Raw genomic sequence first — 13686 nt, 5'->3', positions numbered from 1 at the left:
AGCCCAAAAAGCATTTTTTGTGTGTGTGTGTTTCTAAGTGATAAACATTAATTAGCTTGAATTTATTTTTTCTTTTGTCTTTGCCTAATGGTATTTCTATAGAAACTTTCAAAGTGTTAGGCATTGTGTTTTAACAGTTCCAGACTAAAAGGACTAGTTGCAAATCATACCATCGAGTTTATTTTTACTTATTTTTTTTTTTTCCTTACAGGCAACTGAAGAGAGTGTAGGAGCAAGAGAGGAAAATATCACTAGGATTGGACCTGTAACCTCCATTGTTGCTGTCCCCTTTCACACAGCACTCCTAATTGCCTGTCGTTCACTGCTTGTTTGGTGTGCTTTCATGGGGTAAATTAGATTTAGGGCTACTAATGCTATATCAGAGTGCCACAGAAATACTGCCTGAGTATGAGGGCTACACAGCTGGTTAAGATCTCTTCTAAAATTTGTGATGTTCTAATTCTGTGAAGGTAGGAGTTATGCCAAGTATTGTCTCTACCCACATTGCCCCTAAAAGACCGTCACAAAAGCCTTTAGTCTAATTAAGCTCTAGATTATGTGCTTTCAGAATCTGTCAGTGGTAAGTTCATATATATGTACCCTTTGTCCAAATCCCACTTGCACTGTTGGTGATGTAGAAACACAGGGTTCCACTGTTAATGATCATAAGCCTGTAGACAGAGAGGAACCAACTAATGGATTGCTAAATGCACATCCTAGCTTGATTTAAGGAGGTGTCTTGGGTTTAAAAAATTAAGGTGAAATTAAAATAGCCTATTATTAGCCTATATAAGAAATCTGTGCAAGGCTGAAGACAACAGAATGTATTATCATCCAAAGCAGAGGTAAAGACGTACTGATATCTTTATTATGTATTTAATAAAAAAATCCTGTATCTAGATTCAATTGCAATAGAGCCTGTGTAGGTTTGTAACTTTTCATAAATTCATTCCAGATTCTGGCCTATTCAAGAGACCAGAGTTATAAATATTTCCCATTATTTCTATTCCTCAAATTTTTTGATTTATCCAAGGCGTTCTTCGTTCTCACCTTCTCAGGTAAGGACCTTCTCACCTTCGTTCTTGCTCTTCATTTTGAAGACATCAGTTCAGAGAAGTGGCTGAAAGATAGAAAAACACAGACACAAAAAAAAATTGTTTGACTGCAGGTATTCACTGTAAAATATTCCTCTTTTTCTAGAGATGATATGAAGGTGAATCAGGAAATGGATGGCATTTTCAGGTCACATGAGTCAGTACCTCAGAATTCATCATTTTCACCAAATATCCGACTGCTTTTAGGGACTTGAAGTTAGATGGCCCTTATTTAATGCTGATATAACAACTCCTTTAACTGCCTTATCTGTCAGAGACTTTAATGAAAAGAAAGAGGCAATTACCAAAATGAGCTCACAGAACACATTTATAAATGCAAGTGCACATTTGTTTGTTTTATAGTTGCGTTGAAAATATCACCTTAAGCATTTGTTATAAAGAGCCTTAATCATACAAACACCATGAGAAATACTGCTTTATTCTATCTTTTGATCACAAACAGTAAATAAAAACTCATCAGAAGCACACCTAGCTCTCAAAAGTCAAGTAATTTAGAATCTCATCTCACTGTTCCTAACTCAGAGATATTACAGATGCTAGACAGCGTAACCTTTAGATACAGCACATAATGTGAGGCAATCATCTGACAAAAACAGAAGAGAGTTTGCAACTGACATTTATTTCCCTGTGATTTAAAGCAAGTATTGCTATGGTGTCTTTTGCTAAGACAAATAAAATTTTTGCTCAGTCTGAACTTGTCTAATGTCTGCTACTGGGGAACATGCTACTAGGGATGCACAGCTACAGCCTTGCCTGTCCTGCTTTTTAACAGCATACTGCTGGAACTGCCTGAGGATGGCAAATTTCAATTCTCTGGGTCACCTGCTTTCCTGGGGTGGAGAAGCCATTCATAGTTGTACTCATAACAACATCAGAAGCCCCTGACATTTAAATGCAGCAGAGTCACGGTGATCCAGTTGTGGAGGATGACTTTGCCAAATGCAGGTGGGAAAGGCTCACACCACAGAAATGCAGCTGGCCAAATGCTTTATTGTATCTCAGTGGGAAAGAAGGAAGAGACAGTAGTGTAGACCTGATGAAAGGTCTCTCAGCGAGGCTGAATAAGTGAGGTGGACTCAAGATACAGGACTGAATTGATGCTGGGTTCTTTAGAACTAGTTTGGGAGAGGGAACTTGTTCGCGTGTACCGTGCTCCAGCTGCTCTGTTTGGGAGAGTTTGCAGTTATCAGGAGAGTTTCTTCTGAGTAGCAGATGATGTGATTGAAAAAAAAAACCACAACTGGTGTTTCCAATGGAGTGAAAAAAATAATAATAATGCAATGGTAATAAAACCTTTGAACTCTGGTGTTGTGAAGCAAGCTGGGATTTTCACCATGACTGAAGCATAAAGCGCAGCACAAGGCTCAGTTTGAAGCTAACTCCTCCTTCCCTCTTTTTTTTTTTTTTGTCCTTCCCCCTTTTAACCTAACTTAAACTTTGTGCTTACAGTGCCTGACTGTGTTTTCCTAAATGACGAAAGACAGCCCTACTATTCAAGGTGCTCTTGATGAGTAGTGTGGAGACAGGCCTTCCTTTACACTGTGTCTTTCCTACCTGAACAGATGGAAATCCACCCCCTTTGCTGCTTTCTATTGCTCCTTATATCCTGGCACCACAGGGAGGAGCTGAAACCTGGCTTCCCACCAAGCTGGACGAAAGCCTGACAATGCTGTGCAGCCTTTCCTCTTCCAACTGCACTGCCTGACTGCATGCTGCCACCCTGTAACATCTGAGGCTCTGTTTCCTTGTAAGCAAGGATCAAGAATTAGTGTCAGCTAGAAATATGGCAGGAAAATAGAGGGCAAGGGAGGAGGAGGTCCATACTGGAAGGAAGGCTGGATGGAACTGGGACTTGGCCCTGTGAAGGCTTTTTTCTTCCTTAGATCATATAGCAGCTGCTTCTTTCTTCCCTGTCCTCCGGGTAATACATCTGGATTACATTAGGGTATCCTTTCTTATTTTGGGTGTAGTAGCACACAGAGGCTTAGCCTAGAACTGAGACACCATGGTACAAGGTACCTATACAGACACCATCCAAAGAACTAGCTCCTGATTGCATGGGTTTATTATAATTATAATATGTCTGGGGATTGCTTTGCCTAAAATTGCTTATCTTGCTCTCTCAACTCACCTGATTTAACTCTGCACTTAGACCTAGAGTTTAAATTATATAACATTTGGTAGCTTTAGCTCAAATACAGTTGATCTCATGACCAATTTCATACATCTTAGATCTTTGACCATGAGCTTCTCAAAGCAAAATCAAGTGGCATATCATTAATCATTGACTTTACCGTTGCTCTTGCCTGAGATTGGTAGTTAGTTATAAAGCACATGACTTAAAACCTCTGGAAGTGATATAAAGTATGATTTCAATGTAGTTTTTCTTAGGACACACTGTGTATCATTAACCAGGTATCATATTATAGCTATAAAGGTCTCCTATTTATTCAGTTATTCTTTTAACATGTATACCCATTCTTTCATAGCCAAACTGCAGAGGAATTGTTAGGGGCTAAAGTACGCAAGTATGCTTCACTCTGGGTGCTAATGATTTATTTTTTTTCTGGCAGTGGGTTTTGCCTATACTGTGTCTACTTTTCATTGTTGAAGTACTTATATATATATTTCTTTTTCTTTCAGCAGTTGGAAGAACAAACATATCTCCTATTTAAAAAGGAAAAGTCTAAAGTTATTGTAATAGATGAAGACATAGACAAAACATGAGACTTTCCAATATGGACAGATACATCTTAAAAACACAGCAAACAACTTAATGGGGTGTGTATATGAATCATCCTATATCTGCAGTTACTTTGATAGCACTTTTCAGTTGTTAAATGAATTCTTAGAATTATTTTCTAGAGATGAGGAAATTTCACAGGAACACGATGCTCCATAAATATTCATTACATTGCTGTCTTACAAAACAGTATCGTTACAACTAAGGAAACATCCTTGACTCTCAGGGCTATATGACTGGGATGGAAAAAAATGTTGGCCTTTGGTATTTTTTGTGCCTTTTTTTCTTCCATACCAAAAAACAATCAGTAAGGATGTTCCAAATTCCAAAGGTTCATTTTTGATGGTAATTACAAACTTTCATTAACATTTCTCCTTGAAAAAGTTTCTTTTATCACGTAGCCAAAGTTGCATTCTCCCCTGTGCTGGATGTTTCAAGCTCTTTGGCTTTGCAACATTTTGGCGCTCAGATAAGTTTTGACTCTAGCTGTTTTAATTAAGTATATTTTCAAGGGATTACTCTAGCGTGGATCAATTCCACGTTTTTGTTTGTTTTAATAAACTCTCGCTGCTTTTAGCCGTCTAAATGGAGGTCTCGCTGCAAACAGCACAAGCCAGTTTGTGCTGCGGTTCGTAGCAGAAGCATGCAAATGCTGCCATGAGAGAGAGAAGGAAATAAAAAAAAAAAAAAAAGCAAAAAAAAAAAACAGCTTTGATGGCATTCATTAAAACACACGGACGAACGAAAACAACCCTGAGCTTTAACACAGATGTGCGGGCTGCATCAAAAGGCACGCAGCGGGAGCTCGGCCACGTACCTGGGGAAGATGCCTCGGTGCCACGTCTCACCGGCCCGTCCACGCCGCCGGCCCTCTCCGGCACCCTGTGGGGCTGACACGTCGCTCCGTGCTCCAGGGGAAGGGGCGGAGAAAGCATCTAATTCTGCCCCAAAATGCCCCGGAGGGGGCCGGGGCTCCCGCTGCCCGCGGGCTCCGCGACTCCCGGGGTCCGGGGCAGAGCTGGGGGGTCCCGCAATCCCTCCCGCAGCCCCGGCTCCCCTTCGCTTCTCCCTGCTGCGCTTCCCCAGGAGCCCCTCGGGGCCGGGAGCCCCCCTGGGAGCCCGGCACCCCCGGAGCTGCCCCTGTCGGGGCGAGGCGAATCCCTGCCCTCCCCTGGCCGCCAGCGTTTGCTGCGCTTTGCTCTGGGGCGCCCCTGCTCTGAGAGCCGATCGCAGGGAGCAGCCTCGGGGCACGGTTTTTGAGCTGCGGTAAGTGCGAGGGAAAATAAATAAATAAAGAAACAAAAATAAAAACGCAGAAACCAAACCCCAAGCTCAAACATTTCGCTCAACCGGTTGCAACTTCTCGGCTGGCCCGGAGGGGGGAGCAGGGGGAGGGAGAGTGGGGGGGGGAAGCGGTGCGGGGGCTCCGTGCCCGGGGCAAGGCGGGGAGCGGGGGGACGAGGGGGCGGCCTCAGCATCATCCCCCCCGGGGCTGCCGCTGCTCCGCCCCGCCGAGGGGCGCTGGGGGGGCGGCGGCCGCGCCTCGAACTTGGTGGGGGCGAGCGGGGAGAGGCTGCGGCCATGGCGCCGTGAAGCGGTGGCGGCGCCGCGCCGGGGAGCGGGGCACGGCGCGGCGGAGGCGGTGGTCGGCACGGTGCTGCCCTACGGTGCCTGCAGGTAAACCCCGTCCCCAGCCGCCCTCCCGGTCCCTTTCGGTCCCTATCCCCCGGCGCGGAGCTCGGGGAAGGGGCGCGGGGATGCTTTGGCGCATCCCCCAAAACCTCCGTCCGTCCCCGGGGCCGGCAGCGGGACCCCCGGGGGTGGCTGCCCGGGAGCCCCTCGCTTTGCTGGGGCGCCCCCGGGGGGCAGGAGCCCCGGGTGGGCTCCTGAGAGCCGCAGCGGCCGGTGCCGGCAGGGGGAGCCGGGGGCCAGGCGGAGCGGCGCTGGTGGGGAGCGGAGCCCCCCCAGCACCCGGCTTTCCCCGGGCACTGCCTGGTGCAGCGCCCCCCAAATCCCCAGAAGGAGCAGGGTCCCCCCCGAAGGCAGCGCTGGTTTTGTCCCGGAGAAGGAAAACCGTCCCGGGGGGGACGCCCCCGGACTTCTGTCGCCCTGGGGTGTCCCTCGGTACTTGTGGTCGGCTGGCGAGGCTCCGGTCCGGGGCGGACCTGAATTTTGGCACTTTGCGAAGTGCAGGCTCGGAGTTGGCGTTCGCCAACCGCGCAGGAGGCGCCCCGGTGCGCTCTATCCCTCTTTATTTTCTCGAGGATTGCTCCAGCGGATTACTCCAGCGGGTAAATGACAGCTGTCAGGCTTTGTCGTGTCTGTCCGGATGGAAGTGTGCGGGGCAGATTGTCGCGGCGATAGCCTCCCGGGGTGTGTGTGGGGGGCTGTCAGTGGCACCCGGCTCCGTAGCGCACCGTGCCCTGCTGCCAGCGCCTGCACGCAAACGCGCCCTGGCAAAGAGAGAATCCGCAAGATTGCAGCCAAGGAAAGCATCCTGAAACTGAAAACTTGTTATAGTGTAATAGCGTGCTTGGGCAGCCTTAGGATAATTTAGAAGAGCGTGTTTTCTGAAAGCGAAATACTTCTTTTCTAATTTTAATTTTTATCAAGACTAAAATAGTGCTAGCCCAGCTAGGACTCTGTGAAATCAGAATAACTAGATTTTTCATAATGGAACTTGCACTCAGGTCTTAAATGTAGCGCTTTGGGCACCTTCGGGCTGGTAAGTAAGTAAGGCTCTGACATGATTTAGCAAAGTTTGACTAACTAAGAATTGTTGAACTTGGTGATGTCACATCTTTGCATGGAGAGACTAATGGTACTCAATCAAAACTGCGTTGCTGTTTGTAAAGGCTAAGATATGGCCTTAAGTGCTCCGTCTGGTGAGAGAGATTTTGGTAGCCTGCTGTATTTTGTGCTGTGTTCCCACCTTCCTGGCCAGCATTTAACTTCATTACGCTTACTAATGGGTTCATCTCAATTCCTCATTTTAATGTTGAACAGCTGCGAGAGGTCCCGCTGAGAGCAAAGGCTTGGCTCCGGAGGGTGGCAGTTTATAAAAACAAAATACTGTTTTGAACTAAGTAGTGTAAATGCTTGCTTTTAAGTTGTATCCTACCTTCCTTAGGATGTTGTAACAGTTTTGTTTTGACTGAGAAAGCTGAAGGCATTGGTATCAGTAGTGTCTTATTGCTTTTAATCTTTAACCAGTGCTGTTTTCTTAAAATATTTGCAGGTAGTAGGAGTGCTTGTGCACTTTGTAATGATCCATAAACTTTGGTTATAGCAGGTTTGTTGTGCTGATTTCCTGTTGGGCAGGCATGCAGAGGGTGGTAACTATTTATTCCTGCTGTTTTCAGAAGGAAAAAACCTTGGTTTTGGTGGTGGTGTTTTTTTCCCTCCCACAGGCAGCTCATGGAAACCACGTGGATTTTAACTTGTGTTGATGTAGTCCTATACACGTACAGGATTACCGCTGAATGAAGTTCATTACTTTCCAGTGAGTAAACTATTTATTACAAGCCATAAATCGCAGAAATACGACTGAAGCCTCCTGCAAACTTTATTCTCTGTGTCAGAAGTTGTGTGAAGGAATTCAGCACAGGAACAGCTGAGTTCCTGGGCAAGCAGGGGCAGACCCCGTCCGTGCTCCATGATTTGAGGGCTGCCTCTCTGGGCGCTGCCAAGGCTCATTTCTGTGCTGTCGGACAACACGTAAGTGGCTAGCTGATAGTGCTATCAGTTTCTCGGAGGTGTGTACTACCAGTTGCTACTAGGGGTGTGTATGCAATCTGATTCTGCGTTACTTAGCGTCAGGCAGTACCTCGTAATTAGTTAATATGTTGCGATGACTGAATTCCGAGTAGCAGTGATACGAGATGTAGCTGTAGGTTTAACATCTGGTTTATGAAATTTTGATATCATCTCAATACTTGGTAATATATGCTCTGGAGTTGCTATAGCTTCTGAGATAAATTAGTATTGCTGCTGCCGTAATTATAAGAAGCAGCATTGAGGAAGTTCTAATGTTCTGTGACATTGTTTTATGGAGATCTTTATTGGGAGTTCTTGTCAATGCTAAATTTTCTCCAAATTATTGTTAATCAGTCTGTTTTTCTTCATTATCCTCCTTTTATCCTCTTTTGCATGTGTATTCATTCCTCGTTGAAGTTACAAACTAGACATTTGGTGTCACCTCATGTGTGTGGTAAAACTGTAGCTGACTCAAAATAATAGCTTTTCTTTTTATCAAAACATTTTCAAACTGACCCTTCTGTGATATGTAGCTTTTGTCAACTGCTTCTGGTAGGCTAGTTTTAATTTGGAGGCTGCAGCACTGCAGCTGTGACCTATAAAAGACAGGTGGCAGTCTGCTCTCTGTAATTCTTCCAGAAACCTGCTGAATTTCACAGTTTGAGTCGTGCAGGTTAGGCATACTTTGCTGTTAAAGCTGTTGCTGCTAAAACAGCAAACTGTTTTCACAAAAGACTGGGGATTTTATTTTAGCTTGCTTCATAAGCGTGTCCAATTATTTGTTTAAGAACTTTGCCAGGTTGCATCGAAGTATAGCACATTTGGCTAACATTTGTCAGGAAGGTAGCAAATGTAAACCAAGCTAATGACCACAAAACTGCAGCCTAATTAGTGTCTTGCTCTTGATTTTGCTAGAAATGTATGTTCCAAAGTATAAGGCATGTAGATCTATTGCTATTTAGTGGATTTGTTAATGTATTTATTCTCAACTTTGCCTCTTCTCCGAGGTGATTTGACATAATCTGGCTGTCTGCTGCATAAATCAATTCTGTCTCTATACTCATTATTTTTGTATAAATACATTAATAAAATCGGGGACCACTTGGAAAGAAAGCTGTATTTGTTCCCCAGAGTATATTAGGAAATCAGGTAACTTCAGAAAGGAGCTCATGTTTGGTGGTGGTGGTGGTAGCAGAATGCTGGAATTAGCATAAAGTCTGCATTGAGACCTTTGCAGATGAAATTTTTGTGTTTAACTCAAATCTCAGAACCATATTTTTGAATGTTATCTTTTCAAAGAGTTTGATTTATTTTAGCAGACTTTAAGTTCTGTGTATCAAGTCAGCTGCACTGTCACTTCCAAACTTATCTCTGTTGAGCTCATCAGTGTTATTCAATTTCTGTGTAATAGCAAAATGGCATAGATTTTCACTCCTTTTCCCAATTTTGAAATCAGGATATCTCTCTGAGCTCCAGTATACCTTAGAGTTGTTAGATCATCCATTACTGAAAGAACTGGTCAGTATTTTCATGACTGGGGTTTCTACCATCCCAATAATGTAATGGAAATTGTTTTACTCAGAGGACATTGAATAGCTGTGAATCTTTGGCATATAGTTTGCTGATTTTGAATGCATTGCTAGATGAACAGTAACATGCAACCTTTTAGTAGTGCTTGGTTTAGGGGAAGCTTACAGAAATTATAACTTTCAGAAAGCTGAAATGCAGCCTGTTGCTGTCCTATGTCTCTGTAATGTTGGGGATGCTTTCTGAGCTTTTACAAAACACACTCCAACCCATTCACTGGGTGTATGTGATGGCTGCAGGGTTGGCTTACAATGCAAGTTGGAAGTCTTGAAGAGATGGGCCATACTGCAAATTGTGGAGTTTTCCCAGTTTCTTTTCCATACACCTTCTCTGAATGTCACTATTGAGCTCCTTTTTCTGCTGCCCTCCTTGCCTGAATCTAGGTAGAAGATCACAGCACTATTGAAATGTGTTATCAGATTAGAATTAGCTGTAACTGTGAATAAGGAGTACTCACTAAATTTAACAAAAAGTCTGGTATAGCTGGAGAGAAAGTACTTTAACAATTTTGGACTTGGTTCTTTTTGCCTAAAGTAAGGTTGTTGCTGAATCACTTGGTTCTATTGCTGGGGAACTCTGCAGGCAAAGGTATGTGAATGAATATTTATCCTGTAGTTTTAAAAATGATCAGGCAGTTTTTATGCTTGAAAAAACACACCACGGAACCTCAGAAATTCCTGTGTCTTGTTTTTTGTTCTTCATAATCAGGATCGTTTCTGTGATATGTTTTCAATGGAAGTTCACTAGCACTTGCATTGGCCCCAATGATTATGAAGCATACTGTACAACCTCTGCTGAAATGGCCTGGTGTGGCAGTAGGTGTACAGGATAGAGCCCTTTCTGTTGACCTTGTCCAATAAAAGTAAAATTGGACCAGTGTTTAATAGTGAGGAAAACTCCTGGTCTTGCCAGTTATGAGAGGATACATAATGTGTATTGCCTTGTGTGTCTTTCTCTACTAAGTCAGAGTCAAAACTGAAGGTTGTGGGAAGGGATTGCGTCTTGTGCACAGTCAATGGCTGCTCTTTTCTGTGATGGGCTTCCTGGCGTGTTCTTCAACAACAGAACCCAGATTAAGGAACACACCAGCCCAGATGAACTGCTGTTTTTTGATGTTCTCATCTATTATACCTTGTTCTGCTTCCTACGCTGAACTCACAGTAGGGTTATGTGGTTATTTTACTGGATTACTATCAAAATCAATGGTGGTGGTGGAATTCTAATTTTTAATCTAGCTTCTTTCACTCCAATCCGTACTTTTTTTTGCTCACTTTTTCAACCTAAGCAATGACATCAAAATATTTAGTAAGAATGTTTAGGAGAAAGTAAGTGTACAAAATAATAGTAAAATCACTATTAGCATCTGATGCTATATTGACCAGTGCTTCACTGTGGGACCCATACTGTAGCCAACAGACAGGATTTCAGCATTGGAAAGGAACAGAGAGGGCTGTTTTCTGACAGTGCTCTTCAAGGCTAGCCATCTGAAGAGTCAGGCTTATGAGCTAGCTGCAAAGTTGAAGTAGCTCAAGTTGGTGTGGGTAGTGTACCTGTTTCTGATGTTGTAAATCCACATCCCCTCTTGCTTACTAGAACACTTAGAGAGAGAAAACAAACAAACAAAAAAACCCACCACCACCACCAGCAAACTTTTTGTCTTCTAATAAAAGTTTCTCCTTGTGACCTGGCAGTCCTTGAGTGCTGTGTTCCCCAGGGGCAGGCAGTTATAGGTAGAGAATACATTCAGTAAGAGAGTTCTGTTGTAGTTTGTCATTCTTTGCTATTCTGTTTTTTTTTTTATGTCACTCAGTTGTCTACTGGGTCCTTTTAGTTGTTCCAAAGTAACTCTTTACATGGATCTGGACTGTGAGCAATATTAGGGAATGGATCTTCTTTAAAATGTTTTATTTTATTTTTTCCTCTTTCAAGTACCCATGGCTGCCAATGTTAGTAAGGCTCCATAGGCTCTGATCTCAGCATGAGTTAGGGTGGGGAATTAATATTGTCATAAGAGAAAGGAGGGGAGAGGAGAATCAGTTACGTGGGTAAAAAATTATGATTAGTTCCTCAAATAACAATGAAATTTAGGACTGGCAGAAGAATTCTGGGAAATTTTGCTTCAGTCATTTAAAGTGTATTGATATAGCCTTGTTTTACACTATTTTTATAAGATGCTACAGGGTCTCTTGTGCAGATTGCAAATGAACTGAGACCCAGACATATGCTGGTCTTCACCAAGAGTCTAAATTCATCTGCTGAGGACTGAGGTATCTGAGATGCAATGCCTCATTGCATTGCCCTTGAATGTGTCAGAAAAAGGAGAAATTCAGGGTAATAACCTGTTAAAAACTGGAGCTCAGTCTTCCAGAGCTTGTCTGTCAGACCTTACTCTGTTGAAAAATGATAATGGATTCTGCTGGAATTGGTAGCATAAAACGACATAACTGTTCTGAAAACCTACTTTGATTTGCCAAAGGCATGAGGTCATGCATACAGATTTAGGGATGTGTGATTGGTGAGGAAGTTAGAGTTTGTGAGGAGAAAAACTTCTTTTGATAGATGTGGGTATGAGTCCCAAAATGCCATTAACGTGAGCCCTGGAGACTTGTCATAAAGATTGGTCAGGGTCTACAGGCTCACCTGAACTGTCCAATAGAATTGCAAAATTTTCCAAATGATCTTCAGTTGCTTTCATGACTGTGTAAGCTTTGACTCCTTACCTGAAGAACTAGATGTGACTTCAAAATTAAACATAAATCAGTGCACCCTGGGCATCATCTTTTGTCTGGCAGTAATCAAAAAAAAAAAAAAAAAGGCTTGCAACAATAGCAAAAAGTGAGACCTAGGCTTTACATCAGAATCACTGTTCTTTTTGTGGTGCTTGTCTGTTGTTTTAAACTAAATTTATGGTCTGGGTGGAGGGGCTCATTTTGTTCAGTAATCCTCTCTACATGTGAGTTTGCAGCTAGCCTTTGGAATAAAATTCCATTTTTACTCTCATCTATAATTGGCAGGAAAAATTGTTTTGCAAATTTATTGAAACCGAAGGCCAAGGAGATCAGCATCAGGGCTTGAAGAAACACAGTCTTGAACTACAGGTAAACACTTAATTCTGGTATTTGACTTGAGTCTTTGTATTTGTCTCTCAAACCTAAAATCATGAAGTGCTCTTAAAATAACTCGAGCAATGTATTATTATTCCTTTGAATACCTATATGAACACATTGTCCATAGTGGTCTGTCTGCCTCTCAGGAAACACATTAATCTTTTTATAGGATGAATGCTGACAAAGCTTGTTCTTTAATTTCAGCTGCAGAGGTGCTGTATGGTGACTTTTTTTTTTTTGAAGTCTTTTTTTTTTTTCTTTTTGAAGTACAAGTTTGTTGTAGGGATATGTTACTAACACTTTAATATAAGGAGATGCAGTATTTTCATAACTTCAGATATAGGGAGCTCAGTTTGCAAAGAACTATTCATGAGGTTAACTTACTGTTTTGATGTATTGTGAATTATTTGATGTGAACATCAAATCATTAAATTTGTAGATTTAACGTTCCCCATGTAAAAGTACATTATAAGATACTTTTTTTTTCCTGCTACTCTCAGTAATCTTGACTTTAGTGAGCTCTGAATTGCTAGAAATGCTAACACTGACAATTTTGAAATTGGCATTTGAAACAAATTCAACAGCTGACACCATGGATGTTCTGTGCTCTCTGCACATGCTGACACGTGCAAAGATGTATCTGTGGCAATAGATCAGGTCTAGAAAACTTGATTAGAAATGAAACCTGAGGGTCTAGAGATGTTTGGATTTATCCAGCAGGTCTTGTTCACTTTTTGAAATCTTGTCTTTCCTTACCTTCTTTCCTCATTTTGATGGGTGTTGCTCTGTGACACGTTTGAGTCCCTTGTTTCCTTCTTGCTTATTCGATGACTAAAATTTTCCAAGCCTTATAAGAAATCATGGATAATGTGTTGAATGTTCTTGCTTCCACGTAAGGAAAAAAAATTTCCACAAATCAGTCCTCATATGAAGAACAGTGTTTTTGTGAATGTTTATATTAACCTACAGACAGATGGTAAGTGATATGAGCGATCTTAGGAAAAATCGTCTGGCTGTTTCTGAACATTGTTAGATGTTAAGTACTTTTAATCCCACCCTGCACCTCAAGACATTAAGAAGAGAAAAAACATTCAATTTCGTGATAGTATCTAGGTCGATTTCCATCTTGTATAACAAATCCTACAACTATTAGGTTTATGTGAGCTGAAATGCTTACATGAATGTTACATTTGACTGATTCACAAGGAATTGCGTTAACAAGACTTAGTATTATATTGTTCAAGTTTACATACCATACCGCGACTGAAAATAATTTGGGAGTGTTATTGTAACAACTGACTGGGAAAGAACTGATGACCATGCCTGGTTGATAATCTCTTCAGCCTTAGTAATGGTAACTGGTGTGTGAATAAGCTAT

General features: G+C 42.4%; 1 protein-coding gene, 2 long non-coding RNA genes and 1 other non-coding gene across 9 annotated transcripts in view; 2 read left to right on the top strand and 2 right to left on the bottom strand.

Annotated features, from left to right (window-relative positions):
• LOC106018009 (uncharacterized) overlaps positions 1-912 on the top strand; it is a 141986-nt gene extending 141074 nt beyond the window's left edge. Inside the window, exon 4 of the long non-coding RNA XR_011807708.1 lies at positions 212-912. This is a non-coding gene — a long non-coding RNA (uncharacterized lncRNA). The remainder of the gene's footprint in view (positions 1-211) is intronic.
• Positions 847-4816, bottom strand: LOC106018008 (uncharacterized). Its single transcript, XR_011807707.1, has 2 exons — positions 4676-4816; positions 847-1120 (listed from the first exon to the last, which is right to left on the bottom strand). It is a non-coding gene; the product is annotated as an uncharacterized lncRNA (long non-coding RNA).
• LOC113842993 (small nucleolar RNA SNORD123) lies at positions 1213-1281 on the bottom strand. Its single transcript, XR_003495899.1, has one exon. It is a non-coding gene; the product is annotated as a small nucleolar RNA SNORD123 (small nucleolar RNA).
• A 168-nt stretch (positions 4817-4984) lies between the features above and the next one.
• The window catches only part of SEMA5A (semaphorin 5A), a 329372-nt gene continuing 320670 nt past the window's right edge, over positions 4985-13686 (top strand). Inside the window, exons 1-2 of one of the 6 annotated variants that reach the window (XM_072034958.1) lie at positions 5396-5535; positions 7269-7360. The gene's annotated coding sequence lies outside the window, so the exon portion shown is untranslated. Of the gene's footprint in view, positions 5125-5385; positions 5536-5855; positions 6150-7268; positions 7361-7447; positions 7576-12242; positions 12300-13686 lie in introns of those variants that run through there. The other 5 variants (XM_072034957.1, XM_027451744.3, XM_072034956.1 and 2 more) reach the window with 5 other exon arrangements.

This window comes from Anas platyrhynchos, chromosome 2, assembly GCF_047663525.1.
Source record: "Anas platyrhynchos isolate ZD024472 breed Pekin duck chromosome 2, IASCAAS_PekinDuck_T2T, whole genome shotgun sequence".
Lineage (NCBI taxonomy): Eukaryota > Metazoa > Chordata > Aves > Anseriformes > Anatidae > Anas > Anas platyrhynchos.
This window is presented reverse-complemented; position numbering and strand designations above follow the sequence as displayed.